Genomic DNA, 26,960 nt, shown 5'->3' with positions numbered 1-26,960 from the left:
GCAGTGGCAAAAAGAAATATTGCTAGGAACTGGGGAAAGGTGGACCCTCCGAGTATTAAAGACTGGAGAAATGACTTGGATTGGTGCAACAGGCAGAAAAAAAGATCTACCAGAATAGAGGTTGCCCAGCAAAGTGGGAGAATATATGGAAGGCGTGGGAAACATATAGGACAGACTATCTCAAGGGGGGACACTTGGGTAGACCAAGTATAGTCAGACAGGATGTGCGACTGAACGAAATGTATTGCTAAATGTAGTATGTATCAGATTGACAAAACCATGTATTCAGATGCTTGTGATGGTGCACTATTTACTTGTTAAATAAAAAGAAATTAAAAAAGGGGGTTTTCACTACTACAAGGCCTACCTCCCCATAGGACAGCATTGGCATTACCTCAATAAGTTCGCTGTAATTTCCAAATGGGAGAAGGTAACCAGTTCATGTTTGGTGTCTTTTGAATTGTAATGAAAAACCCTAACTTATGGTGAAGTCGAATTTCAAATTACAATTTTGAAAATGCCTCTGTTAGAATGTTGACGCAAATTTTGCAGAGACTAGATTGCCGATGGATAGAAAGGACTAACTCCATAGCCCATGGATTGAATTCGGCTGAAGAATGGCAGGGTTTTGTGGCGTCATTAGTGAACTAAAAAGCCTATGTCACTCCTCGATTCATGTAAATTGTGCATTAATAATGTTTTTACACTGTTTCCCACAATTTGTCATGAGAATATGTGTGAATGGCTACATGTGTCTTTATGCTTTAAGTGGTCATACTACACGCTATGCACGAATTCTTGAATGATGCCACCTATTTTTAGGTCTCGGCTCGAAGGCTGCGCTTGCGCAGTCTCGATCTGAGATTTAATGACTTGGAGAAGAGGGGCTTGAACCCGCCCCTCTTCTCCCCTGTTCTCCATTGGCTGGTCTCTTCAATGCTGGCCAGCCATTGGAGAAGAGGTCCCGTCACTCCGATCAGGCCCCGTCCTTTTCGGATCGGGGGGCGTGTTTTTTGCAGAAAGTCTAATTATCTCCTCCAGCCAATGGCAAGAGAAGATAACAGCAAAACACGCCCCCGAATCCGAAAACGACGCTGCCTTTCTCCGAGGCATTTCTGCTTCGCCTCGGAGAAAGGCGGCAGAGTTAATGGCGTCCTCTCCCCCTTGCATACAGTCACGTTCATTCGTCGGCTTGGTAACACGTTTGCTGCTGAGTCATGCTTATGTGCGTACGTTGGGGAGAGGGGGGGTGGGGAGAAACGTATATGCCGTTTCTCTAAATGTTTTAAAAACAAAAACATAAACAAAAATAATGTCATGAGCAATGCCAATAGCTCTAACTTTACCAATGCCGAGACCATTGCATTGTAAATGCTTGTTATCTAATACTGTTCTCAACTGATTTATGTGAATTTGTTCTACCATGTTCTCTGTAACACTGTCAAAAATATACATATGAATTACCACGTGTCATAAGCACCAATATGGTCACAATGTATTATTTCATGTTGTGAAAATAGACGTTACTCTTACATAACGCCGATTTCAGAATGCCTTTTGTACTCCTTTTTATTATTCTCCACCTTGTTGGGCCTTTGCTCGTGCTCCACAGAATTTTTCCATTTACGCTTGCACCTGATATGAGCATTCTAGGTATCACTCTTAGACCTAATTGGTCATCTCTCCTGTTTTTAGGTCTCGCCTAGCGAACGCAGCGCATGCGCTGCTTCGCCTTGGCAAGACCTATAGTCGCCGGTTTCTCTGCCGAAGGGAGACAAGAGATGACATGCGCGAACAGGAGATGTGCACCTGCGGACAGGAGATGTGCACTCCGTACGCGAGCACATCTCCTGTCCCCGCGTCAACACAGCGCGCGCATGGCACGCTTTCATTTTCCCTCCCTCCCCTTCAAAACATGACCTCGGACATTCCACGGCTACGGCTTGAGGTATGCATTTACCAACCTTGCCCAGTGCGTGTTCTCTGAGGCAGGGAATGTGCGGTATGTGTAGGAGAGAGCTCGTGAAACATCACGCTGTTGCGCACGTTGTGTGAAAGTTGCTTGAAATAGTGACTTGTCAGTACCAAAGACACTTCCGTATTTATCTTCATAGTTTAAAACTTGATTCTGCTCGCGTTCATGAGGAAGTGTCGTTGTTGAAGGATCTTGGCGTGCGACATCACAGTGCACTGCACACGAGAGAAAAGGGAAGTTTTTTTCTCAGAGACCTAACTTGCAGTGTTGGCATCTTCTTACGAGGGTCATAACTAATTCCTGGGGGTGAGTAGCTCCACTATTTGACCATCTATACTATACAACCCATTTTGTTTCTAGAAACTAACTGTGAGTCCGTGAATGAGTAAATGAATGATTCATACACCACAAACTCTCCAGTGTTTTCTAGTGTGGAAGCATGCTGTGTCGGCTCGCCCTTTGAGTTCTCTGGGCGTTGCTCAATATCAGCATTCTTCTACTGAGCCCAAGGCTCAGAACCTGGGGGAAGCTGGGGAACGAGGTTTGAGTCTAGCGGGAGGCTCAAGCATCCTGTGATTCTGGGCAAAATCAGTTAATCTCTCTGTACCTTAAAATGAATGTGTCCATGTAATGCAATTGGTGCACATGTAAGGCGCTCTGATACCTTGTGTATTTTCACCTAAGTATTTGGAGTAACTTGTAACAAATAGCGCAGCGGCTTGTGCCAGAGCAAAGAAAACAACGAAAAGTGACTGACGGCTGTGTCTTCATGCCAAGTGTAGGATTTTTATTTTTTGCCAAGAGGGTTTGTGTTAGTTTGGTCCAAAGTAGTCCTCTGGCTTCTGCCCACCCTCTTAAAGTGACAGAGCTACTACTCTGAGCATTGAAAGTTAGGGAGTTGTAGTGATTGGGTCAGAATTACAGGATCCATGACTGAAGTACTAAACCCCAGGTCTTAAGCCAGTCCCATGGTTGACCCCCCACAACCGTTCAATTACTCCTTCACATGTCCTGGACTTTCTCTCGGCTCCTCACTACCACCCTTTCCTCTTTCCTCTGTGCTTGTTTATTTAAATCAGATCCCTAGAACCCAAGCAAATGTTACAACAGCACTACACCCACAGTGAGCACCATACACCTCAGCAAGGACTGCAGCTTTATGTTATTAAGGAGACTTCGATGCTCACAGATCCCTCGGTGTTAAACTCTAGTACTAAAAAAAACCAAGCATTTGCAATGCAATAGGTCTCGCATTTGCGAGAGTTTGAGCTATTGGCATTGTGGATGACAGTGCCTTTTATTTATGTTTTGAAAACCTGCAAGCTGTGTCTAAACACGCACTTTGTACTTGTAGTTGTTGCTTACGAGAAGCAAGGCTGTCAGTAACTGCACCTCTTTTACTGCCAGCCTTACTTCTTGTAAGCAACGATTATAAGTACAAAGTGTGTGTTTAAGCACCGCTACCAGGTTTTCAAAATATAAATAAAAGAATGTCATTTACAAAGCCAATAGCTCAAACTCTCGCAAATGCGAGACCTATTGCATTGCAAATGCTTGTTTATATACTTGCACCAAGGTGTGTATTTATTGAGCAAGGATAACAGTCTACCTTTTTCTCTCCTTTTTATATACTTGCCCCCATCTGTGGATTTATTGAGCAAGGTAAACAGTCTACCTTTTCCTCCACCCGTCCCACATCACAATGGGTCTGTTCTTCTTTTCTTTACTCGATTGCAGAAAACCGGATTACACCGCCAGGCGGCTATCAACAGTGATGCCTGCTGTGACATCCGGGTTTGGCGGGATAATTCGCAAGAGTATTTAACCGCGATGCGAGTCCCGGGCCCTTGTCATCATACAAGTGTAGACGGACTCGGTCAGTTCTACACTGACGCGTAGTGGCTGCACGCTCACATGGGCTCAGGCTACAAACTGCATTGCAGGTAAGAGCACCTCTCCCCCTCGGAGTTAAAAGTCCTAAAGAGTCAGTATGTTGGCACTTTACTATAACCCAAATCCTTATCCCATTATTTCAGAATACACAGATCGTCGTGTACAAACTGTTAAATATTAGGATGGTTATAAACCCGCAGGTCGGAGGCGTTACATTCACCTTGAAAACTTGGTTGCTTCGCTTATGGTAAGGGTCGCTCTTTCTCGATGCACTTAGTGTGTCTACATTGCGATACTCCGCATTATTAATACTCCCTATCCCTTTACAGAGACCCACACGGATCCCACAGATTGTCGTGTTCCCCTGTAAACTATTCCTTTACAGAGACCCACACGGATCCCACAGATTGTCGTGTTCCCCTGTAAACTATCCCTTTACAGAGACCCACACGGATCCCACAGATTGTCGTGTTCCCCTGTAAACTATCCCTTTACAGAGACCCACACGGATCCCACAGATTGTCGTGTTCCCCTGTAAACTATTCCTTTACAGAGACCCACACGGATCCCACAGATTGTCGTGTTCCCCTGTAAACTATCCCTTTACAGAGACCCACACGGATCCCACAGATTGTCGTGTTCCCCTGTAAACTATTCCTTTACAGAGACCCACACGGATCCCACAGATTGTCGTGTTCCCCTGTAAACTATTTTTTTACAGAGACCCACACGGATCCCACAGATTGTCGTGTTCCCCTGTAAATTCTACTTTCTTCACATCTAGTCTTGCAACTTTGTACAATTGATCTCGCTGTCAGCTTCCTTTCCCTCACTAGGGTAAGTTCAGCTTCTAATGTAGCACCTTTTTTTAGTAATACATGTGCCTACCATTATGTTACATATTATTCTGGTTCATTTTTATTCTCAATTCCTTTCTTCACATGTGCAGTGCCTGGCTGGGTCCCATGTGAGTAACCTTTTGACACTGTCACTTCCTTGAGGTGCACGTTAATCACGCTGACAGATAATCTTCGTCTCAGGCACAGGCCGCTCCTAACCGTTCCAATACATCAACACTGTTGCCTTTAATGTCTCACACGGAGAGTATCCATCTCTTTCTTTAATTATAGATGTCCCTGCATCATTAGGTCCTGAAGAGACCCCTCATTGCATTAGGGCTCGAAACGCCGTCGACAAAAGTAAAGCGAACCATTCATCAGCGCCTATTATTTTATAAGGACGCTGTCTCTATTACTTATTCTTTTTGGTGGTCGACTTCACTAAATGTTGAAAACCAAGTGTATATGTCACAAATATGTCACTATTTGTTTAGGTTCCATGCTCACCTCGCACTGTTTTTTTGTAAAAATTGTTTTTGGGGAAAAAATTGCATTATTATATACATAAATAACTATTGCTATTACCAAATATTGAGTTGTGTATGGTTTCTTCTCCTTTGGATATCGACCTAACCCTTCCCTTCATTGCGATTGCGCATATCAGTATCACTATTAATTATATTATTCCACAGAAACCACTGTTTCTGTTTATATAATCTGTTAGAATGTTGGGATTTTCCTACTTAACTATTTGGTGCCTGCAGCCTGTCTCTTGTCACATGACTGGGTGTAGCTGACAGTTTGGCTTTGTGTACTCCTCATAGACAGCCACACACAATAGGAAGCTTATGTGCGCCTGGATGGTCCATCACTGGTAGGATCACAGCCCCATTCACACTTGAATAGGCTGGGTCCTAGCTGCACACAAAGGGTTGCATACTCAATGCAATTAGACTCGAGCTAAGGAAACGAAGACAGGGCACCTGTGCACTTCAAAGGCATGCCTCTAAAAGATTCTCCCCACTTCAAAGGCACAACTAGTTATACATATTGGGCCTCAGACATCAACTCTCCGGTACACTTCTAGACCGGGAAACTTTTGCAGGAAGAAGGACTGCTGTGCTACTGAAAGGACTGACATTCTGGTGGACTGCTGTTCTGAAGAAGGACGGCTGTGCTGCCCTGCTGCTTTTTTACCTGGGAGAGAAGGACTGGACCGCCATCTGTTGAACCCAGGACTCCAGAGTGACTCCAAGGTCTAGTTTTCTGTCTTCCTGACTTGAGCCTCATGGACAGAAGACTCCAAGAACCTAAACACCAGCACCTGAAATCTGTCATCTGTGAGGCTACCCTGTCAAGTGGTGCCACCCCAATCCTGGACCCTAGGAAGTGGGCCTAGATTGTGCTGCGTGCCTCAGTGGATCCAGCAGCACAACACCAAGCAGAACGAACGCATTGCCACAGATGAATGGATCTCAACCATCACAAAGACCCGCAGCACAGCCGGCCTCCTCATCGGATCCGCAGCTAAGAGACAGACCCTCAGTGCAGACCCCTGCATCCCCTGTCGATGGCAGCATCGATGATGACGGATTCTGCCTTGCAGCCTCACAGCTTCTCAGAACCAATGCATCGCCTGACTGAGCGACAAATCCTCGACACCGGACCTCACATCACCCAAGAGGATGCGCTCTGAAGTATGCATACTACCCAAACATTAGAGAGGGAGTAAATTACCAGTATTGAACGTCTCTCTGAAACTAAGACAAGGCATTCAATCAATTACAACCATTGAATTCTTCCACATTTTTAGTGACGTAGATGACCCAATATGTCTATCTGTCACTTGCTGGAAATGGTGCTATCTGATACCAGGTTGAAAGAGGATATGTACTATTGATGGCAATAAAGTTTAATCCGGGGTTATTTCTCATATTGTCAATACATGTGGCGGGGTCTGGTATGTCCAAAAGGATACTGTCTGCATACAATGGTATTCTCTGGTCCCATTGTGGGCTTTGTCAGTGCATATCCGGTGGAACAGTTCGGTAAAGGTTCTTCTATAACAACAAAGAGCAACAGGCAGAGGAGACTTTGTTCCCCTCTCTAGAGTGAACGCTTCTGACCAGGACCCATTCACTTGCACTTGAGTCATGAGGGTGATATTCAAGAGTCTGACCCAGGACAGAAATTTAATTCGGAGATGCAATTAATAAGCACCTTAGTTTTAGCATTCCAGAATATAACGTTCATGTAAGTGGCTCATTCAAGATAAAAAAAAAAGTCAGTGCATTTCAATCATACACGGTGCAGATATCTCAAATGAGTTAAAAAAAACACCTATGGTTAGTGGCTTTTCCTGTCCATGAGTTATAAAGTGAGAATTTGTGCAAGATAACCAAAAACAGAATGGCTATTGTAAAAGAAATATTTTGCTAAAAACTCAGAAGCTGAAACTAAGGGTCCCAATGGAGACCAGTTGGACAATAAACAATGCGTGAAGGAAAGTAATTGTGAAAGAGTGAAGTGAAAATGGGGGTTGGCATGAATAAAATGATTCAACTAAAATGGCAACATATCAGAATGGAAATGTGTATAGGCCTGAAATGAATGAGGGAAAAGGAGGTTGTTTGAACCCCCATAAATAGTGCTGCATCACAAGTCTCATGGCACAGTACAATGCACACTTCGGACCACATCAGGTATTTGTATTTACATTTGTAAAGCGCAATATGTCCATTGGCGTCAAAGCGCTACCACCAGTGAAGAATAATGAGGAGAAAGACGATTGCACTACATTTACAGAATGGAGAAAAGTCATGTTTTAAGTTGCTTGCGGAGAGCCACATAGGAGTTTAAGCTTGCAATGTGGGTCGGCAATGTGTTCAACAGATAAGCCGCAGCTAAAGAGAAGGAGCGACCGCCCCGCCTGGCTTGCCAGAATCTCAGAATGTTCACCTTCCTAAGAGGGGAAGATCTAAGCTGTCTCTTAGAGGAGTCCCAATGAAATGCAGTCCTCCGGGGTATTGGTCCCTGAAGGTGCAGTCAAGTAGACCATACAGAGCGCTTCCTAACTGGCAGCCAATGCAGGGAACGCATGCCTCCCTGACTGTTTAGTTTAGGTGTTTAAGTAAATCCATAACAGGTGGGCTGCCGCATTTTGAATGACCTGCAGTTTGCTGTAATTTCCAAATGGGAGAAGGTAACCAGTTCATGTTTGGTGTCTTTTGAATTGTAATGAAAAACCCTAACTTATGGTGAAGTCGAATTTCAAATTACAATTTTGAAAATGCCTCTGTTAGAATGTTGACGCAAATTTTGCAGAGACTAGATTGCCGATGGATAGAAAGGACTAACTCCATAGCCCATGGATTGAATTCGGCTGAAGAATGGCAGGGTTTTGTGGCGTCATTAGTGAACTAAAAAGCCTATGTCACTCCTCGATTCATGTAAATTGTGCATTAATAATGTTTTTACACTGTTTCCCACAATTTGTCATGAGAATATGTGTGAATGGCTACATGTGTCTTTATGCTTTAAGTGGTCATACTACACGCTATGCACGAATTCTTGAATGATGCCACCTATTTTTAGGTCTCGGCTCGAAGGCTGCGCTTGCGCAGTCTCGATCTGAGATTTAATGACTTGGAGAAGAGGGGCTTGAACCCGCCCCTCTTCTCCCCTGTTCTCCATTGGCTGGTCTCTTCAATGCTGGCCAGCCATTGGAGAAGAGGTCCCGTCACTCCGATCAGGCCCCGTCCTTTTCGGATCGGGGGGCGTGTTTTTTGCAGAAAGTCTAATTATCTCCTCCAGCCAATGGCAAGAGAAGATAACAGCAAAACACGCCCCCGAATCCGAAAACGACGCTGCCTTTCTCCGAGGCATTTCTGCTTCGCCTCGGAGAAAGGCGGCAGAGTTAATGGCGTCCTCTCCCCCTTGCATACAGTCACGTTCATTCGTCGGCTTGGTAACACGTTTGCTGCTGAGTCATGCTTATGTGCGTACGTTGGGGAGAGGGGGGGTGGGGAGAAACGTATATGCCGTTTCTCTAAATGTTTTAAAAACAAAAACATAAACAAAAATAATGTCATGAGCAATGCCAATAGCTCTAACTTTACCAATGCCGAGACCATTGCATTGTAAATGCTTGTTATCTAATACTGTTCTCAACTGATTTATGTGAATTTGTTCTACCATGTTCTCTGTAACACTGTCAAAAATATACATATGAATTACCACGTGTCATAAGCACCAATATGGTCACAATGTATTATTTCATGTTGTGAAAATAGACGTTACTCTTACATAACGCCGATTTCAGAATGCCTTTTGTACTCCTTTTTATTATTCTCCACCTTGTTGGGCCTTTGCTCGTGCTCCACAGAATTTTTCCATTTACGCTTGCACCTGATATGAGCATTCTAGGTATCACTCTTAGACCTAATTGGTCATCTCTCCTGTTTTTAGGTCTCGCCTAGCGAACGCAGCGCATGCGCTGCTTCGCCTTGGCAAGACCTATAGTCGCCGGTTTCTCTGCCGAAGGGAGACAAGAGATGACATGCGCGAACAGGAGATGTGCACCTGCGGACAGGAGATGTGCACTCCGTACGCGAGCACATCTCCTGTCCCCGCGTCAACACAGCGCGCGCATGGCACGCTTTCATTTTCCCTCCCTCCCCTTCAAAACATGACCTCGGACATTCCACGGCTACGGCTTGAGGTATGCATTTACCAACCTTGCCCAGTGCGTGTTCTCTGAGGCAGGGAATGTGCGGTATGTGTAGGAGAGAGCTCGTGAAACATCACGCTGTTGCGCACGTTGTGTGAAAGTTGCTTGAAATAGTGACTTGTCAGTACCAAAGACACTTCCGTATTTATCTTCATAGTTTAAAACTTGATTCTGCTCGCGTTCATGAGGAAGTGTCGTTGTTGAAGGATCTTGGCGTGCGACATCACAGTGCACTGCACACGAGAGAAAAGGGAAGTTTTTTTCTCAGAGACCTAACTTGCAGTGTTGGCATCTTCTTACGAGGGTCATAACTAATTCCTGGGGGTGAGTAGCTCCACTATTTGACCATCTATACTATACAACCCATTTTGTTTCTAGAAACTAACTGTGAGTCCGTGAATGAGTAAATGAATGATTCATACACCACAAACTCTCCAGTGTTTTCTAGTGTGGAAGCATGCTGTGTCGGCTCGCCCTTTGAGTTCTCTGGGCGTTGCTCAATATCAGCATTCTTCTACTGAGCCCAAGGCTCAGAACCTGGGGGAAGCTGGGGAACGAGGTTTGAGTCTAGCGGGAGGCTCAAGCATCCTGTGATTCTGGGCAAAATCAGTTAATCTCTCTGTACCTTAAAATGAATGTGTCCATGTAATGCAATTGGTGCACATGTAAGGCGCTCTGATACCTTGTGTATTTTCACCTAAGTATTTGGAGTAACTTGTAACAAATAGCGCAGCGGCTTGTGCCAGAGCAAAGAAAACAACGAAAAGTGACTGACGGCTGTGTCTTCATGCCAAGTGTAGGATTTTTATTTTTTGCCAAGAGGGTTTGTGTTAGTTTGGTCCAAAGTAGTCCTCTGGCTTCTGCCCACCCTCTTAAAGTGACAGAGCTACTACTCTGAGCATTGAAAGTTAGGGAGTTGTAGTGATTGGGTCAGAATTACAGGATCCATGACTGAAGTACTAAACCCCAGGTCTTAAGCCAGTCCCATGGTTGACCCCCCACAACCGTTCAATTACTCCTTCACATGTCCTGGACTTTCTCTCGGCTCCTCACTACCACCCTTTCCTCTTTCCTCTGTGCTTGTTTATTTAAATCAGATCCCTAGAACCCAAGCAAATGTTACAACAGCACTACACCCACAGTGAGCACCATACACCTCAGCAAGGACTGCAGCTTTATGTTATTAAGGAGACTTCGATGCTCACAGATCCCTCGGTGTTAAACTCTAGTACTAAAAAAAACCAAGCATTTGCAATGCAATAGGTCTCGCATTTGCGAGAGTTTGAGCTATTGGCATTGTGGATGACAGTGCCTTTTATTTATGTTTTGAAAACCTGCAAGCTGTGTCTAAACACGCACTTTGTACTTGTAGTTGTTGCTTACGAGAAGCAAGGCTGTCAGTAACTGCACCTCTTTTACTGCCAGCCTTACTTCTTGTAAGCAACGATTATAAGTACAAAGTGTGTGTTTAAGCACCGCTACCAGGTTTTCAAAATATAAATAAAAGAATGTCATTTACAAATCCAATAGCTCAAACTCTCGCAAATGCGAGACCTATTGCATTGCAAATGCTTGTTTATATACTTGCACCAAGGTGTGTATTTATTGAGCAAGGATAACAGTCTACCTTTTTCTCTCCTTTTTATATACTTGCCCCCATCTGTGGATTTATTGAGCAAGGTAAACAGTCTACCTTTTCCTCCACCCGTCCCACATCACAATGGGTCTGTTCTTCTTTTCTTTACTCGATTGCAGAAAACCGGATTACACCGCCAGGCGGCTATCAACAGTGATGCCTGCTGTGACATCCGGGTTTGGCGGGATAATTCGCAAGAGTATTTAACCGCGATGCGAGTCCCGGGCCCTTGTCATCATACAAGTGTAGACGGACTCGGTCAGTTCTACACTGACGCGTAGTGGCTGCACGCTCACATGGGCTCAGGCTACAAACTGCATTGCAGGTAAGAGCACCTCTCCCCCTCGGAGTTAAAAGTCCTAAAGAGTCAGTATGTTGGCACTTTACTATAACCCAAATCCTTATCCCATTATTTCAGAATACACAGATCGTCGTGTACAAACTGTTAAATATTAGGATGGTTATAAACCCGCAGGTCGGAGGCGTTACATTCACCTTGAAAACTTGGTTGCTTCGCTTATGGTAAGGGTCGCTCTTTCTCGATGCACTTAGTGTGTCTACATTGCGATACTCCGCATTATTAATACTCCCTATCCCTTTACAGAGACCCACACGGATCCCACAGATTGTCGTGTTCCCCTGTAAACTATTCCTTTACAGAGACCCACACGGATCCCACAGATTGTCGTGTTCCCCTGTAAACTATCCCTTTACAGAGACCCACACGGATCCCACAGATTGTCGTGTTCCCCTGTAAACTATTCCTTTACAGAGACCCACACGGATCCCACAGATTGTCGTGTTCCCCTGTAAACTATCCCTTTACAGAGACCCACACGGATCCCACAGATTGTCGTGTTCCCCTGTAAACTATTCCTTTACAGAGACCCACACGGATCCCACAGATTGTCGTGTTCCCCTGTAAACTATCCCTTTACAGAGACCCACACGGATCCCACAGATTGTCGTGTTCCCCTGTAAACTATTCCTTTACAGAGACCCACACGGATCCCACAGATTGTCGTGTTCCCCTGTAAACTATTTTTTTACAGAGACCCACACGGATCCCACAGATTGTCGTGTTCCCCTGTAAATTCTACTTTCTTCACATCTAGTCTTGCAACTTTGTACAATTGATCTCGCTGTCAGCTTCCTTTCCCTCACTAGGGTAAGTTCAGCTTCTAATGTAGCACCTTTTTTTAGTAATACATGTGCCTACCATTATGTTACATATTATTCTGGTTCATTTTTATTCTCAATTCCTTTCTTCACATGTGCAGTGCCTGGCTGGGTCCCATGTGAGTAACCTTTTGACACTGTCACTTCCTTGAGGTGCACGTTAATCACGCTGACAGATAATCTTCGTCTCAGGCACAGGCCGCTCCTAACCGTTCCAATACATCAACACTGTTGCCTTTAATGTCTCACACGGAGAGTATCCATCTCTTTCTTTAATTATAGATGTCCCTGCATCATTAGGTCCTGAAGAGACCCCTCATTGCATTAGGGCTCGAAACGCCGTCGACAAAAGTAAAGCGAACCATTCATCAGCGCCTATTATTTTATAAGGACGCTGTCTCTATTACTTATTCTTTTTGGTGGTCGACTTCACTAAATGTTGAAAACCAAGTGTATATGTCACAAATATGTCACTATTTGTTTAGGTTCCATGCTCACCTCGCACTGTTTTTTTGTAAAAATTGTTTTTGGGGAAAAAATTGCATTATTATATACATAAATAACTATTGCTATTACCAAATATTGAGTTGTGTATGGTTTCTTCTCCTTTGGATATCGACCTAACCCTTCCCTTCATTGCGATTGCGCATATCAGTATCACTATTAATTATATTATTCCACAGAAACCACTGTTTCTGTTTATATAATCTGTTAGAATGTTGGGATTTTCCTACTTAACTATTTGGTGCCTGCAGCCTGTCTCTTGTCACATGACTGGGTGTAGCTGACAGTTTGGCTTTGTGTACTCCTCATAGACAGCCACACACAATAGGAAGCTTATGTGCGCCTGGATGGTCCATCACTGGTAGGATCACAGCCCCATTCACACTTGAATAGGCTGGGTCCTAGCTGCACACAAAGGGTTGCATACTCAATGCAATTAGACTCGAGCTAAGGAAACGAAGACAGGGCACCTGTGCACTTCAAAGGCATGCCTCTAAAAGATTCTCCCCACTTCAAAGGCACAACTAGTTATACATATTGGGCCTCAGACATCAACTCTCCGGTACACTTCTAGACCTGGAAACTTTTGCAGGAAGAAGGACTGCTGTGCTACTGAAAGGACTGACATTCTGGTGGACTGCTGTTCTGAAGAAGGACGGCTGTGCTGCCCTGCTGCTTTTTTACCTGGGAGAGAAGGACTGGACCGCCATCTGTTGAACCCAGGACTCCAGAGTGACTCCAAGGTCTAGTTTTCTGTCTTCCTGACTTGAGCCTCATGGACAGAAGACTCCAAGAACCTAAACACCAGCACCTGAAATCTGTCATCTGTGAGGCTACCCTGTCAAGTGGTGCCACCCCAATCCTGGACCCTAGGAAGTGGGCCTAGATTGTGCTGCGTGCCTCAGTGGATCCAGCAGCACAACACCAAGCAGAACGAACGCATTGCCACAGATGAATGGATCTCAACCATCACAAAGACCCGCAGCACAGCCGGCCTCCTCATCGGATCCGCAGCTAAGAGACAGACCCTCAGTGCAGACCCCTGCATCCCCTGTCGATGGCAGCATCGATGATGACGGATTCTGCCTTGCAGCCTCACAGCTTCTCAGAACCAATGCATCGCCTGACTGAGCGACAAATCCTCGACACCGGACCTCACATCACCCAAGAGGATGCGCTCTGAAGTATGCATACTACCCAAACATTAGAGAGGGAGTAAATTACCAGTATTGAACGTCTCTCTGAAACTAAGACAAGGCATTCAATCAATTACAACCATTGAATTCTTCCACATTTTTAGTGACGTAGATGACCCAATATGTCTATCTGTCACTTGCTGGAAATGGTGCTATCTGATACCAGGTTGAAAGAGGATATGTACTATTGATGGCAATAAAGTTTAATCCGGGGTTATTTCTCATATTGTCAATACATGTGGCGGGGTCTGGTATGTCCAAAAGGATACTGTCTGCATACAATGGTATTCTCTGGTCCCATTGTGGGCTTTGTCAGTGCATATCCGGTGGAACAGTTCGGTAAAGGTTCTTCTATAACAACAAAGAGCAACAGGCAGAGGAGACTTTGTTCCCCTCTCTAGAGTGAACGCTTCTGACCAGGACCCATTCACTTGCACTTGAGTCATGAGGGTGATATTCAAGAGTCTGACCCAGGACAGAAATTTAATTCGGAGATGCAATTAATAAGCACCTTAGTTTTAGCATTCCAGAATATAACGTTCATGTAAGTGGCTCATTCAAGATAAAAAAAAAAGTCAGTGCATTTCAATCATACACGGTGCAGATATCTCAAATGAGTTAAAAAAAACACCTATGGTTAGTGGCTTTTCCTGTCCATGAGTTATAAAGTGAGAATTTGTGCAAGATAACCAAAAACAGAATGGCTATTGTAAAAGAAATATTTTGCTAAAAACTCAGAAGCTGAAACTAAGGGTCCCAATGGAGACCAGTTGGACAATAAACAATGCGTGAAGGAAAGTAATTGTGAAAGAGTGAAGTGAAAATGGGGGTTGGCATGAATAAAATGATTCAACTAAAATGGCAACATATCAGAATGGAAATGTGTATAGGCCTGAAATGAATGAGGGAAAAGGAGGTTGTTTGAACCCCCATAAATAGTGCTGCATCACAAGTCTCATGGCACAGTACAATGCACACTTCGGACCACATCAGGTATTTGTATTTACATTTGTAAAGCGCAATATGTCCATTGGCGTCAAAGCGCTACCACCAGTGAAGAATAATGAGGAGAAAGACGATTGCACTACATTTACAGAATGGAGAAAAGTCATGTTTTAAGTTGCTTGCGGAGAGCCACATAGGAGTTTAAGCTTGCAATGTGGGTCGGCAATGTGTTCAACAGATAAGCCGCAGCTAAAGAGAAGGAGCGACCGCCCCGCCTGGCTTGCCAGAATCTGAGAATGTTCACCTTCCTAAGAGGGGAAGATCTAAGCTGTCTCTTAGAGGAGTCCCAATGAAATGCAGTCCTCCGGGGTATTGGTCCCTGAAGGTGCAGTCAAGTAGACCATACAGAGCGCTTCCTAACTGGCAGCCAATGCAGGGAACGCATGCCTCCCTGACTGTTTAGTTTAGGTGTTTAAGTAAATCCAATACCAGGTGGGCTGCCGCATTTTGAATGACCTGCAGTTTGTTAAGCGTTGACTAGTCAATGTTTAAATATAATACGTTGCAGAAGTTAAGGTGTGATGTAATTAATGCAATAACTACTCCTACACTGAGTTCAACTGGTATAAGAGGGAAAATCAATTCAGGATTTGAATAATGAAAAAGCTCACAGTCCTATTGACCTAAGTGTCAAAGGTGAGGGTCTTATCAAAGATGACCCCAAGGGTTTCCATGGAGACAGCTGGTGTAGGTAAAGGACCACACAACTCTGGACACCAAATTGCTGACCACATCGAATGCTGTGCCCTAAAAACAAGATCTCTGTTGTAAAGGAAGATACAGAGTCCATCTGCACATGTAGGATACTTCTTTATTAGTAGCTTGGTTCCAGTATAGGAGATCAGGATAGTAGGAGATAGATGGTACAAAGACAGCCCCACCAGGAGCAGGCTCCTAACAGCTCAGCCTGAGTTGACTGACTGACTCTCTAACACAGAGAGGCACTCTGGCATTCTATGATGTCAAGGAACATTCTAGCAGAGCTGTACAGTGGAGTGGAGAATAGTAGACAAGTAATTTACTACAATCTCCCTCTTTTCGGCATTCAATTTCAGACAGTTCTCCTTCATCCAGATGCTGATATCTGTCATGTCAACATGTCAGATGTCAACATGTCAAATATCGAACCAATGATTTGGGTGTTGTCCACATAGGAAAACACCTGAAAGTCAAATGACCAACCAGACCAGTTTTTGCGAGGGTAGCGACATAAACATTTAACAGGGTGGGCTGAGGGATGACCCCTACGGAACCCCATACGGGAGCTGGAATGGTTCCGCAAACGGTAGGCAAAGCACACTGCACAGTGTCCAAGTTCTCCCGGTTCAGAGTTGTGCAAATAATACATTTGAGCTATTTCCACAGCCGATTGGTGGCAGGTTAGAGCTGGTAAAAATCGTCCAAACAGAACACTCGTCAGTGTAATTTGTACTTGCACTGCAAACCTCTGTCGGAGCAAATGGGAGTGAACGCAAAACTGATGATTGCCTGACAGATTGGAAATGGAGCTGCAGTCTGCTAATCAAGGTGGCCATACTCTGTAAACACAGAAGAACTGAACGCAGCGACAGAATGTAGTGTTTTCTGGAGAGCTATTCGTATAGTTCCATTCCATTCCATTCATTAGTCTTTATTATCGATGCATTACATCATAAAAGACAGTTACAATACATAAAAGAATACATAATTATAAAAAGACATAATTAAAAAGAGAAACATGAACAGAATACTTAAAAATAATCCAATATCCTAATGCCTCTTGTTTCTAATAAACCAAACCCAAGCCAAAAATTTAGCAACAGCAATAGCAACATATTCACTAGGCTCAAATCTCAACATTTCAAGTGCTTCTGACCCTTGTCTAGTGCCCAGAGTTCGACATAATGGTTTGAGCCATTTAGCTCGGGGTGCAGCATAGACAGGACAGACAAAAAAGATATGGCCAACAGAATCTATACAGTCAAGACAACTTTTACAAGAGTCGCTAGACATACCCTTCCATTTTTTGGTGAAAGAGTTGGTCGGAAGTGTGCCTACCCTAAATTGATGATAAAGTTTCCTGTCACAAGGTCTGGTGATGGTATCCCAGTAAGCTTCGAGGAGTGGAATTCTTTTTTGGGCTAGGAACCTTCCTGTCAAGGACTCTGCGGTGGCTGAGTTAATATGTTTCTGCTGCACCATTGACCAATAAAGGCTCTTAAAGTCTTTCTTAGAGGGAAAGGGGTTGTTAGCTGGATCGGTCCATAGATTGCCCAACCCCATAGATTCCAGGAGTTGTTTAGTCTGTTTGAACCAGGGAATATTGCCAGCCCCCAGGATAGATCGCACATCAAGAAAGGCCTTTGCATAGAGGTCCAGCTCAGGGACTGTCCATAAACGCCTCCAAAAGGCCAATGGCTTAAACCTTGCAATGTCTTCAAACGAGTGACAGCCGAGGTCCAACAGGAGGGGTTTGACAGGGGTAGAGCATGGAAGGCCCGTGAGCAATCTGAGAAATTTATATTGTGCCTTAACCAGAAGAGAAAGATCAGCGAAACCCCAAAGTTCAGCGCCGTAAAGGATCGCCGAGTTGATCCTCACATTAAAGATTTTGATGGGGGGGCCTATCATTCTCGACTGGGATTGCTTATGTTCTTTAACAAGGCAACCAGAAAGCTGAGCAAATTTTAGAGATAGAACATCAATTTGCGGCCTCCAATCCAACTTGTTTTCAAAAACTACCCCTAGATAGGTCATAACATTTGTACGTTCAAGCAAGGCTTTGTCCATGGAGACATGGCCCTTTATACCTCTCCCTTTGTTAAAAACCATATATTTGGTTTTGGACACATTGACAGACAAGTCAAAATCAGAGCAGAAATTCGTGAAGACATTGAGTGCCGCCTGTAGTCCAGATAGGCTCTGGGAGAGAAGTAGGGTGTCATCGGCGAACATAAGGAGTGGAATTTTAGTACCTCCCAACGTTGGGGCGTCCGTCGATGTGTTGGAGTAATACTTAACAACACTGTTAATAAACAATAAAAACAAGGTGGGAGCAAGGACGCACCCCTGCCTGACACCCCGATTGACCCTGAACCGATCAGTGACCTGGCCCTGTTTCCCCCAGCGAACTTGTGTTTAGTTTAGGTGTTTAAGTAAATCCAATACCAGGTGGGCTGCCGCATTTTGAATGACCACTCGTCAGTGTAATTTGTACTTGCACTGCAAACCTCTGTCGGAGCAAATGGGAGTGAACGCAAAACTGATGATTGCCTGACAGATTGGAAATGGAGCTGCAGTCTGCTAATCAAGGTGGCCATACTCTGTAAACACAGAAGAACTGAACGCAGCGACAGAATGTAGTGTTTTCTGGAGAGCTATTCGTATAGTTATACATCAGGTGTAAACTAAACAGGACTGCAGATTGCCAATGGCAATGTGGGTTCATTTAAGAGCCAGGTCTTCAGCTTCTTGCGGAACTCAACAAGCGAGGCGGAGGCATTGATGCGTATCTGCAGGTCATTCCATGCTTTAGGAGCCATGTAGGAGAAGGACCGACCACTGGATCTGGTTTGGCGTACCTGGTGATGTAAAGCCCCTAATGACGACAAGATATGGTCCAGGTGTTGAGTGTCATGCACTCCTCAATTTTAATTTAATGTCGACTTTAGGAGGAAGACCTGCCAATGTGTTCTTACACTGTGTCTCGAATAAATATGTTGGTTCAATACAACACGATTCATCCTTGCGAGTTTATTACTTTAGTAGATGCCTCTCTGTGCTTAGAGGTATTTGTTCCTTTAATCTACTCACTGATAGTTGAATTTTTACCCTTTTTTACAATATTTATATATGAGTAGGGAGCTGGGCAAGTTAGCAGAGTGAGCAAATGTTTTATATTTTTAAATATATGCAACACATCACAGAGTTCATGGTGCCTGTGTGAGAGGATGTGACATCAACTGAATTCAGAAACAATCAGTTGTACATAAACCAATGAAACATATCAGGCAATCGGCTCAGATTCCCAATGTGCTCCCTGTACAAGTGCATTGTACTTATCACTGACATTCCACTGGCAAACTGTTAAAGATCCACGCTCGACTGAAGCATTTGCAATAGTATGAATGACCTCTATCTGTTTAATTGTAATGTGTGTCATCTTTCTCAAGCTAAAATCAAACAACCATGGGCCCCTTTCTGGCAGCCTTGGAAATGATGATTCCGGGTGTAATGCGTGTTCATGATGAAATCAGAATTAAGTGTGCTTAAATTTTACTCATACTCAGCTGTTTATATTTCCCAAGTTAACAAACTGGTATGGCTCTCAATTTTTCACTCATCCATTCATCTGCTCACTCGTCGATGCTTCTGACTATCCCCCATTTCATCATGTGGTGCTAGGAAGGGGAGGGAGGTAATAAAACAAAACACCCGGGTATCAGAATTTTCTCAGAGGATCTAACCTCCGGGGCGATGCACTGAGAAAAATAAGGAAGCGATTGAGTCAAGAAGATAAGTCTGCTTTTTTTATTAACAAAAGTACGTCTTCATTCATTGGCAATCTTGTGTGTGGGGGTGTTTTGATGGATGTAAAATGGAAGTCCGTTTTTATATAGCGCAACTACTCACCCTTACGGGTCTCAAGGCGCTGGGGTCCGTAGTGGAAATTAAGTGAGCTATTGCCCAGAGTCACACGGTGCTGAGCTGAGCTGCCGCCGGAGCCGGGGATCGAACCGCGAACCCTGTGCTCTGAAGTCAGCTGCCCTGGCCGCTGCACCACACCTCTCCATGGATGAGTGGGTACATTCGTGAATAGGTCAATGGGTAACTTTATTGATGGATGAGTGAGTGCACCGATGGATGCATGAATGAACACTTAAGTGATAAGATTGACAAACGATGACGTGAAAATATTGGTGAATGGATGGATGTAAGGTTGACTACATGGAATGATTAATGGGCGAGTACATGGATGGATGAATCATTTGTGAATTACTGAGTTCATGGATCAATGACTGAATGGATGAGAAAGCAGATAAGTGAATGAGTGAGCAAGTGCAGGTGTGTACAGATACTGCATAGTGTAGTTAACACCAGTGAATAGACTGTCTCTGTGAACACCCCTTATACTATAGTAAAAAGCAGTGCAGCGTGCACAGATTCCGTATCGTTCAGTAAGATGCAGTGCAGTGCACAGATTCCTCACAGTGCAGTACGATGCAGTGCACACATTTTTCATAGTGCAGTAAGATGCATAACAGTCCACTGATTTCTCATAGTGCAGTAAGAGGAATTGCAGTGTGCACAGATTTCTCATAGTGCAGTAAGACGTAGTGCAGCGTGAACAGATTTCTTATAGTGCAGTAAGCCGCAGTGCAGTGTGAACACATTTCTCCTAGTGCAGTAAAAGGCAGGGCAGTTCACAGATTTCTTACAGTGCAGTAAGACGCAATGCAATGAGGCAGATTCCTAACAGTGCACTAAGAGGCAGAGCAGTATGCACAGATTTCTCTTAGTGCAGTACGATGCAGTGCAGCGTACACAGATTCCTCACAGTGCAGTATTATGCAGCGCAGCATGCAGATTTCCCACAGTGCGGTAAAATGCAGTGCAGTATGCAAAGATTCCTCATAGTGCAGTATGATACAGTGCAGTGCACATATTCCTCACAGTGCAGTATGATACAGTGCAGTGCACATAGATTCCTCAAAGTGCAGTAAGATGCAGCGCAGATTCCCCACAGTGCAGTAAGATACAGTGCACAGATTCCTCATAGTGCAGCAGGATTCAGTGCAGCGTGCACAGATTCCTCACAGTGTAATAAGATGCAGTGTGCACAGATTCCTCATAGTGCAGTACAATGCAGTGCAGCATACACAGAATTCTCACAGTGCAGTAATATGCAGAGCAGCATGCAGATTTCCCAAAGTGCAGTGTGCACAGATTTCTCATAGTGAAGTATGATACAGTGCAGTGCACAGATTCCACATAATTCAGTATGATACAGTGCAGCGCACATAGATTCTTCGTAGTGCAGCAAGATGCATTGCAGAGCAGATTCCTCACAGCGCAATAAGATGCAGTTCACAGATTCCTCATAGTGCAGTACAATGCAGTGCAGCGTACACAGATTTCTCACAGTGCAGTAATATGCAGAGCGGCATGCAGATTTCCCAAAGTGCGGTAAAGTGCAGTGTGCACAGATTTCTCATAGTGAAGTATGATACAGTGCAGTGCACAGATTCCTCACAGTGCAGTATGATGCAGTGCACATAGATTCCTCATACTGCGGTAAGATGCAGTGCACAGATTCCTCATAGTGCAGTAGGATACAGTGCAGCGTGCACAGATTCCTCACAGTGTAGTAAGATGAAGTATGCACAGATTCCTCATAGAGCAGTAAAATGCAGTGCAGCGCACAGATCCCCTCTTTAACACATATGATGACCACAAACATCCCGGGGGGGGGGGGGGGGGGGCAGAAGAAAAGCCCCCCAGAGGTCCGCGGATAGTAGAGCCCAACTCAGCCGGGCTACTGGCAAATGGTGCTGACAATCACCTACCTGAGCAGAAACCCGTGCAGGCAATTCCAGGCTCTCTCCCCCTCCTGGGGCTTGGATGGAGCAGGTGCAGATTTGAGGTTGGAGAGGAAGGGGGGGTTGAACATGAAGATAACTACACAGACGGGTGGTCCTTTCACCTCTGCAGCGGGCTGGACACAGTGAGAAGCCGGAAGTGATGTCGGCATCTGCTGCTGGTGCTGTCTCTACCACCGATGACCCGGAGACGGAAACCCTTATCCTTTTCAGACAATGCGTTCAGGGGATTTCATCAGCAGCCGAGGATTGCCCTCTGGTGGCCGCTGACAGAACCGCCGTCTCTTGGCTCCTGGAGGGAATGAAGACAATTACGGCTTGTATTTCATTATATATATTAAAATGCAGATAACTGCTGTTATTAAACTACACTCTTTTTCTAATTTTCATGTTCGTGTTGGATATTCTTTATATTTAATATGGCTGCGTATCCTCAAACAACAGTTTGAACCAAACTGAGTTTTGCATTTGGGTTTAAGGGCATTATTTGCCTTTTAAAATATTAAACCAGAGGCTTCTGTTTTCCAATCTTTGCAACCGGAGAATTTTTGTTTCTTTATTTACAACTTTGTTATACATGTTTCTGTAAGACAACGGATACCCATAGATAATAAGGGACCAGGTGTGTACATATTTATAAAGTAACAAGGGTCCCTTATGGAAAGTGTCAAACAATCAAATATACATAGAAATACAATGAGGCCTATGTATGTGATCCAAATAGAATAATCATATATTAATTCAATACAAATAGAAAAAAAAATGTGGGAAAATAAACACACTGAAGTCACATAAGCCTTATTAACTCAGACATATAAGTGTAACAAAATAGAACACAATGGTTTAATCACTATCTGTCACTATCAAAGCTCATGTATGCAACATTGAACAAATAGAACAATTGAGTCTACGTACCAAAGTCGACGACGTTTTGATCCTTAGTGAAATGTTAGGATCATCATCAGGACTTACAAAGTCATACCTGAGATAAGAATGAGGTTACAACATATGTAACCCAGGGTCAAAGGCAATTGAGGGAGAATTCATATCCACATATTGAGTAAAGAGCAGGGTGAAGAAGGTAATTGCCGTTCTTAGAAGAAAATGAGGTCATGCATTGTGGGAAACTGGGTGGTCTGGACAAGATTGGGCCAATTAAGGCTAGCCAGTCGTGGAGAGGGATCACTCCAAATATTGATGGGTCCACAGCTACCTGGAGGAAGCCCCTGGGGAGCAATTGGTGGTGGAATCCAAAAGGAGGATAGGGAATGGAATCTGTATGGAGAGCACTGTGAGAGTAATTGAACTTCCGCAGACAAAGAGTATCTACAGATGTTCAATTACTCTCATGGTCGTCGACAATGGTACCTAAACTCAATTGTTATAATTGTCATTTTTGTATACATGAGCATTGGTACTGACAGATTGTGACTAAACCCATCTTTTCTATGTTGTCACACTCATATGCCTGAGTTCATAAATCTTACATGACTTCCATGTGTTCGTTTTCTCACATCATTGTTTTCTATTCGTATTGAATAAATATACCATTGTTCCATTTGGATCACATACATAGGCGTCATTGTATTTTTATGAATACGTGATGATAGACACTCTTTCCGTAAGGAAGCTTTGTCATACATGCCACTTGACTCGATTCTGGTGGTAGAGACCGATTTGTTTAAGACAAAAATGTAATTATTTTAGTTGCATCACGCTTTAATGCATGCCCATGGGGTATATTAAGTCCCCCTGATTTCTTTTCAAAATCTCCCTCTTTACAGAATGCTGGCATGTTTGTTTTGTCATACATGGCAACCATGCCAACATTTTAGAACAGGAAAGTGGGAGATTTAAAAAAAGAATTGGTATAATGCATTTTCCCCATAGACTTCTTTTAAAGAAGAGGCAATTTTAGGTGGGAGACAAGTAAAATAAAGTCATTTTTAGCTTTAAAAACCGAGAGTCCCCCACCTGAAGCGGGTCTGCTGGCATGCATGTTTTGTTGACCACTTCCTTCTAGAAATCATATAAAGAAATGTATTGTAGTCACAATGTATTCATTCATAAGACAGAACAATATGGTTTGGCCAACACAGAGATTTCTCACGCAGTGGATGGTATCAAGAAATTTAGTAAGTGGTGCCAGGTCTGAAAGACGAAGAGGGTATTTTACCAGTCAAAAATATTGCACTCATTCACATAGGCTCTTAATAGGGTTGCCAAACTTTCCAAAGAAAAATACCGGCTATTTGTTCAAGTTTCAAGATTTTGCGAAGGCCTGAACATGACACCTAAATAGAGCTTGGTATAAAATTGTCTGTATTCATTTTTAACAGGCTTTGCTGCCTTTTGCTACTTTACATATTAGTCATGGATCATTAAGGCAGCTCTAGAACACATTTATAAAGTGCTTTCTGCTTATATTTGCTATTGTAAGTGGGCACTCATAAGAGGAAAAAATTCTGGTGGTAGTGGATTTTCCTACTTTTTGTACTGGCTGCGACATTAATGTACTGGTGTGCCGGCAAAAAGAAAGCCAGATAGTAACACCAGCTCCTATTTCATGACACTCATCGTTCACACAACATCAATGAGGGAGTGCAGCAAGGCTTTGTAGCATTGTCATGCAAGTTGCCTGTAGTGCCTCCGCAATGACATAAGTTCATAAAAGCAAGCGCTCCGAAGTCTCACTCATCAAGTGTGACACTCACATATTTAGAGGTCATGCTGAAGTCTTACTCACACCAGCGGAATCTTTGAAATGGGGGACAGCGGGTGCGAGGCTCAGATTTTTACTGTGTGTAGAGTAGCACCTTAGAGCTAAAATGATAGTAACTATTCTCATCACAGGGACAGGGTACAGTAATTATTCAGCACAACTACTGTCCTACATTTTCCATATTTCACCTTGAATACTGTATATTTTTTACATTTAGTGTAATGTTAATTTGTATGACTGTTTCAGTGACTGAGAAGTTATTTGTATCATTTTACATGTTTATTTATTTATTTATATTAAAGGTTTTATATAGCGCTGGCTAGACCCAGGGGTATCAGAGCGCCTTACAGGAGTGCGAGGAGGTACAGTAATCGATACATTTGGTCAAAAACATTGCCATACGAACCAATATAAACAGGGAAAGCAGATAAATATGAGTACAATGATAAGCTCACGTGGGTAGAGGGTAATTAGATTAGGGTGGGTGTGAGGAGGTGAAAAAGAGAAGATAAAGGAGGCGAATACAGAGAGTGGGAGTTAGAGGAATAGGGGAATGGGACATCCGTGGGAGGTCATGCTTGAGGCTAGATGTCATAATTAAAGGTAGGGGCAGGGAGAGGGTTTAGGAGGAGGGGAAGTAGTAGCATGAGGGAGGGGAGATAAGAGGGAGAAAGGAGAGGAGAGAGAATTGGAGGGTAAAAGGGGGGAGCCTGATGGGTCGAAGAGTGGGAGACGGTGTCTGAGGTAGGTATTATTGACCCCAATATTTGTTGAGGAGGTACAATTTGAGGTCTCTTTTGAAGTTGATGTAGGAAGGGTTACAGCGTAGGTCTTTAGGCAGGGAGTTCCCGATGGAAGGAGCGTTTCCAGAGAAGGATCGGTCTGTTGGCTTTTCTTTTTTAACAGAGGGGGATAAGTATGAGGGTGTTGGTACTCCTCGTCGGTCGAGTGCAGCCCGATGTGGAGTTTGTCTGAGAGGTAACGTGGGGAGTTTTGGTGAAGGGCTTTATGCATGATACATGCAATTTTATAGATGGATCTGCCATCGATGGGAAGCCATTTGAGTGTTTTAAGTGCGGGAGAGATGTGGTCGAACTGTTTGTAGTCAAAGATATGTCTCGCATCTAGGTTGAGCACAGATTTGAAAGGTGCAAGACAGACTTTAGGAGTTCCAGCGAGGATAGCGTTACCATAGTCTATTCTAGACAGGACCAGCGATTGGACAACAGTTTTGAAGTCATCGGCCGGGATGAAGGGTTTAATTTTCTTGAGATGGCGGAGAGTGAAGAGTGCTCCTTTGGCTGTGGTTTTTATGTGGGAGGTAAGAGCAAGGTTATTATCAATGGTAATGCCTAGGGATTTAACTGAATTGGAAGTGGTGAGAGCAGTTGAGGGCATTAAGGTCGGATAGCCAGTCTTTTATGGGGAGAGGGTTGTTTTTAGGGGAGAAGAAAATGATTTCGGGTTTTTTAGGGTTTAGTTTGAGATGATTGTAGAGGAACCATGATTGGATCTTGGTCAGGGTGTCATTGAGGTGTAGGACATCAATGTGGGATTTAATCTTATAGTAAAGTTGAGTGTCGTTGGCAAAGAGGTGGTAATTGATTCATGCTTGTTTGAGATTGGGGGTGAGTGGTTCCATGAAGAGGTTGAAGAGTGCAGGAGAGAGAATGGATCCCTGGGTTACACCGAGGGAGATTGGAGTGGGGTTGGAAAGACAGTTCTCGATTTTGATTTGTTGGGTTCTGTGTTGGAGAAAGGAGGCGAACCAGTTGAGGACATGGCCATTGAGGCCAAAGCAGACTTTAAGAGTGTTAAGTAAGGCAGTGTGGTTAACAGTATTGAAAGCAGCGGAAAGCTTGAGGAGAATGAGTAGGCAAGACTCACCATTGTCAAGTGAGTGATGAATGTCGTCCACTGTATTGAGCATGGCAGATTCTGTGCTACATCCTTTTCTGAAGCCAGATTGCAGTGAGTCAAAGAGATCGAATGTGTTGATGTGATTATCCAGTTGGAGCAGGGTGCATTTTTCAAGGGCTTTGGAGAGAAGAGGGAGGTTAGAGATAGGTCGGAGGTTATTTGGGTCATTGGGATCAGCGTTGTGATTTTTGGGGATGGGTGTAATTTGACCCAGTTGGAGGGAGGTGGGAACACACCCGGTGATCAGGGATGAGTTTATAATGGTGGTCCAGAGTGGGGCAATGATACGTTTAAGGTCTTGGACAAGGTTAGAGGGCATAAGGTCTTTGTTGTGAGAGGATGGTTTAAACTTAGAGATGATGTTATAGACCTCATGTTCCGTGACAAGGTGAAAATTAAGCCAGGAGGCATTGTTTTTTTGTTGCTGGGGGGGAAAGGGTTGGATTCAGGTGGGAAGGTAACGGATGAGAGACGGGTAGGGACCTAAGGAGGATTAGAAGAGGATGGAGATTCAGAAGAAATGTCATAAGAAAGTAGTGGGTTGGTGGAGGGGGAATTTAAGTGGAAGGATTGATCAATTTTTAACATAAATTTGCAATTTCTTCACATTTCTCGTTTGTGGCTATCAGCTTAAGGGGGGCAGAGGATGTTTAGTTTTTGACGATGCTGAAGAGTTCTCTAGGTCTATTTTTGGCCCTATCAAGCTGTGTGTGGAAGAAGGAGGACTTTTCATTGAGGATGTGTTTTTTGTAGTTGGACCTAGCAGATCGGAGGAGGGCTAGAT

At 43.9% G+C, this 26,960-nt stretch overlaps 1 protein-coding gene across 1 annotated transcript in view; it reads right to left on the bottom strand.

Annotated features, from left to right (window-relative positions):
• The window catches only part of LOC146847662 (uncharacterized), a 95,583-nt gene extending 73,874 nt beyond the window's left edge, over positions 1-21,709 (bottom strand). The window contains exon 1 of the mRNA XM_085651793.1: positions 21,502-21,709. The gene's annotated coding sequence lies outside the window, so the exon portion shown is untranslated. The remainder of the gene's footprint in view (positions 1-21,501) is intronic.
• Positions 21,710-26,960: the final 5,251 nt, after the last annotated feature.

Source organism: Triturus cristatus, chromosome 4_1, assembly GCF_964204655.1.
Source record: "Triturus cristatus chromosome 4_1, aTriCri1.1, whole genome shotgun sequence".
In the NCBI taxonomy this organism is placed as follows: Eukaryota; Metazoa; Chordata; class Amphibia; order Caudata; family Salamandridae; genus Triturus; species Triturus cristatus.
Note: the sequence above shows the minus strand (reverse complement) of the source record. Positions and strands in the feature narration are given on the sequence as shown.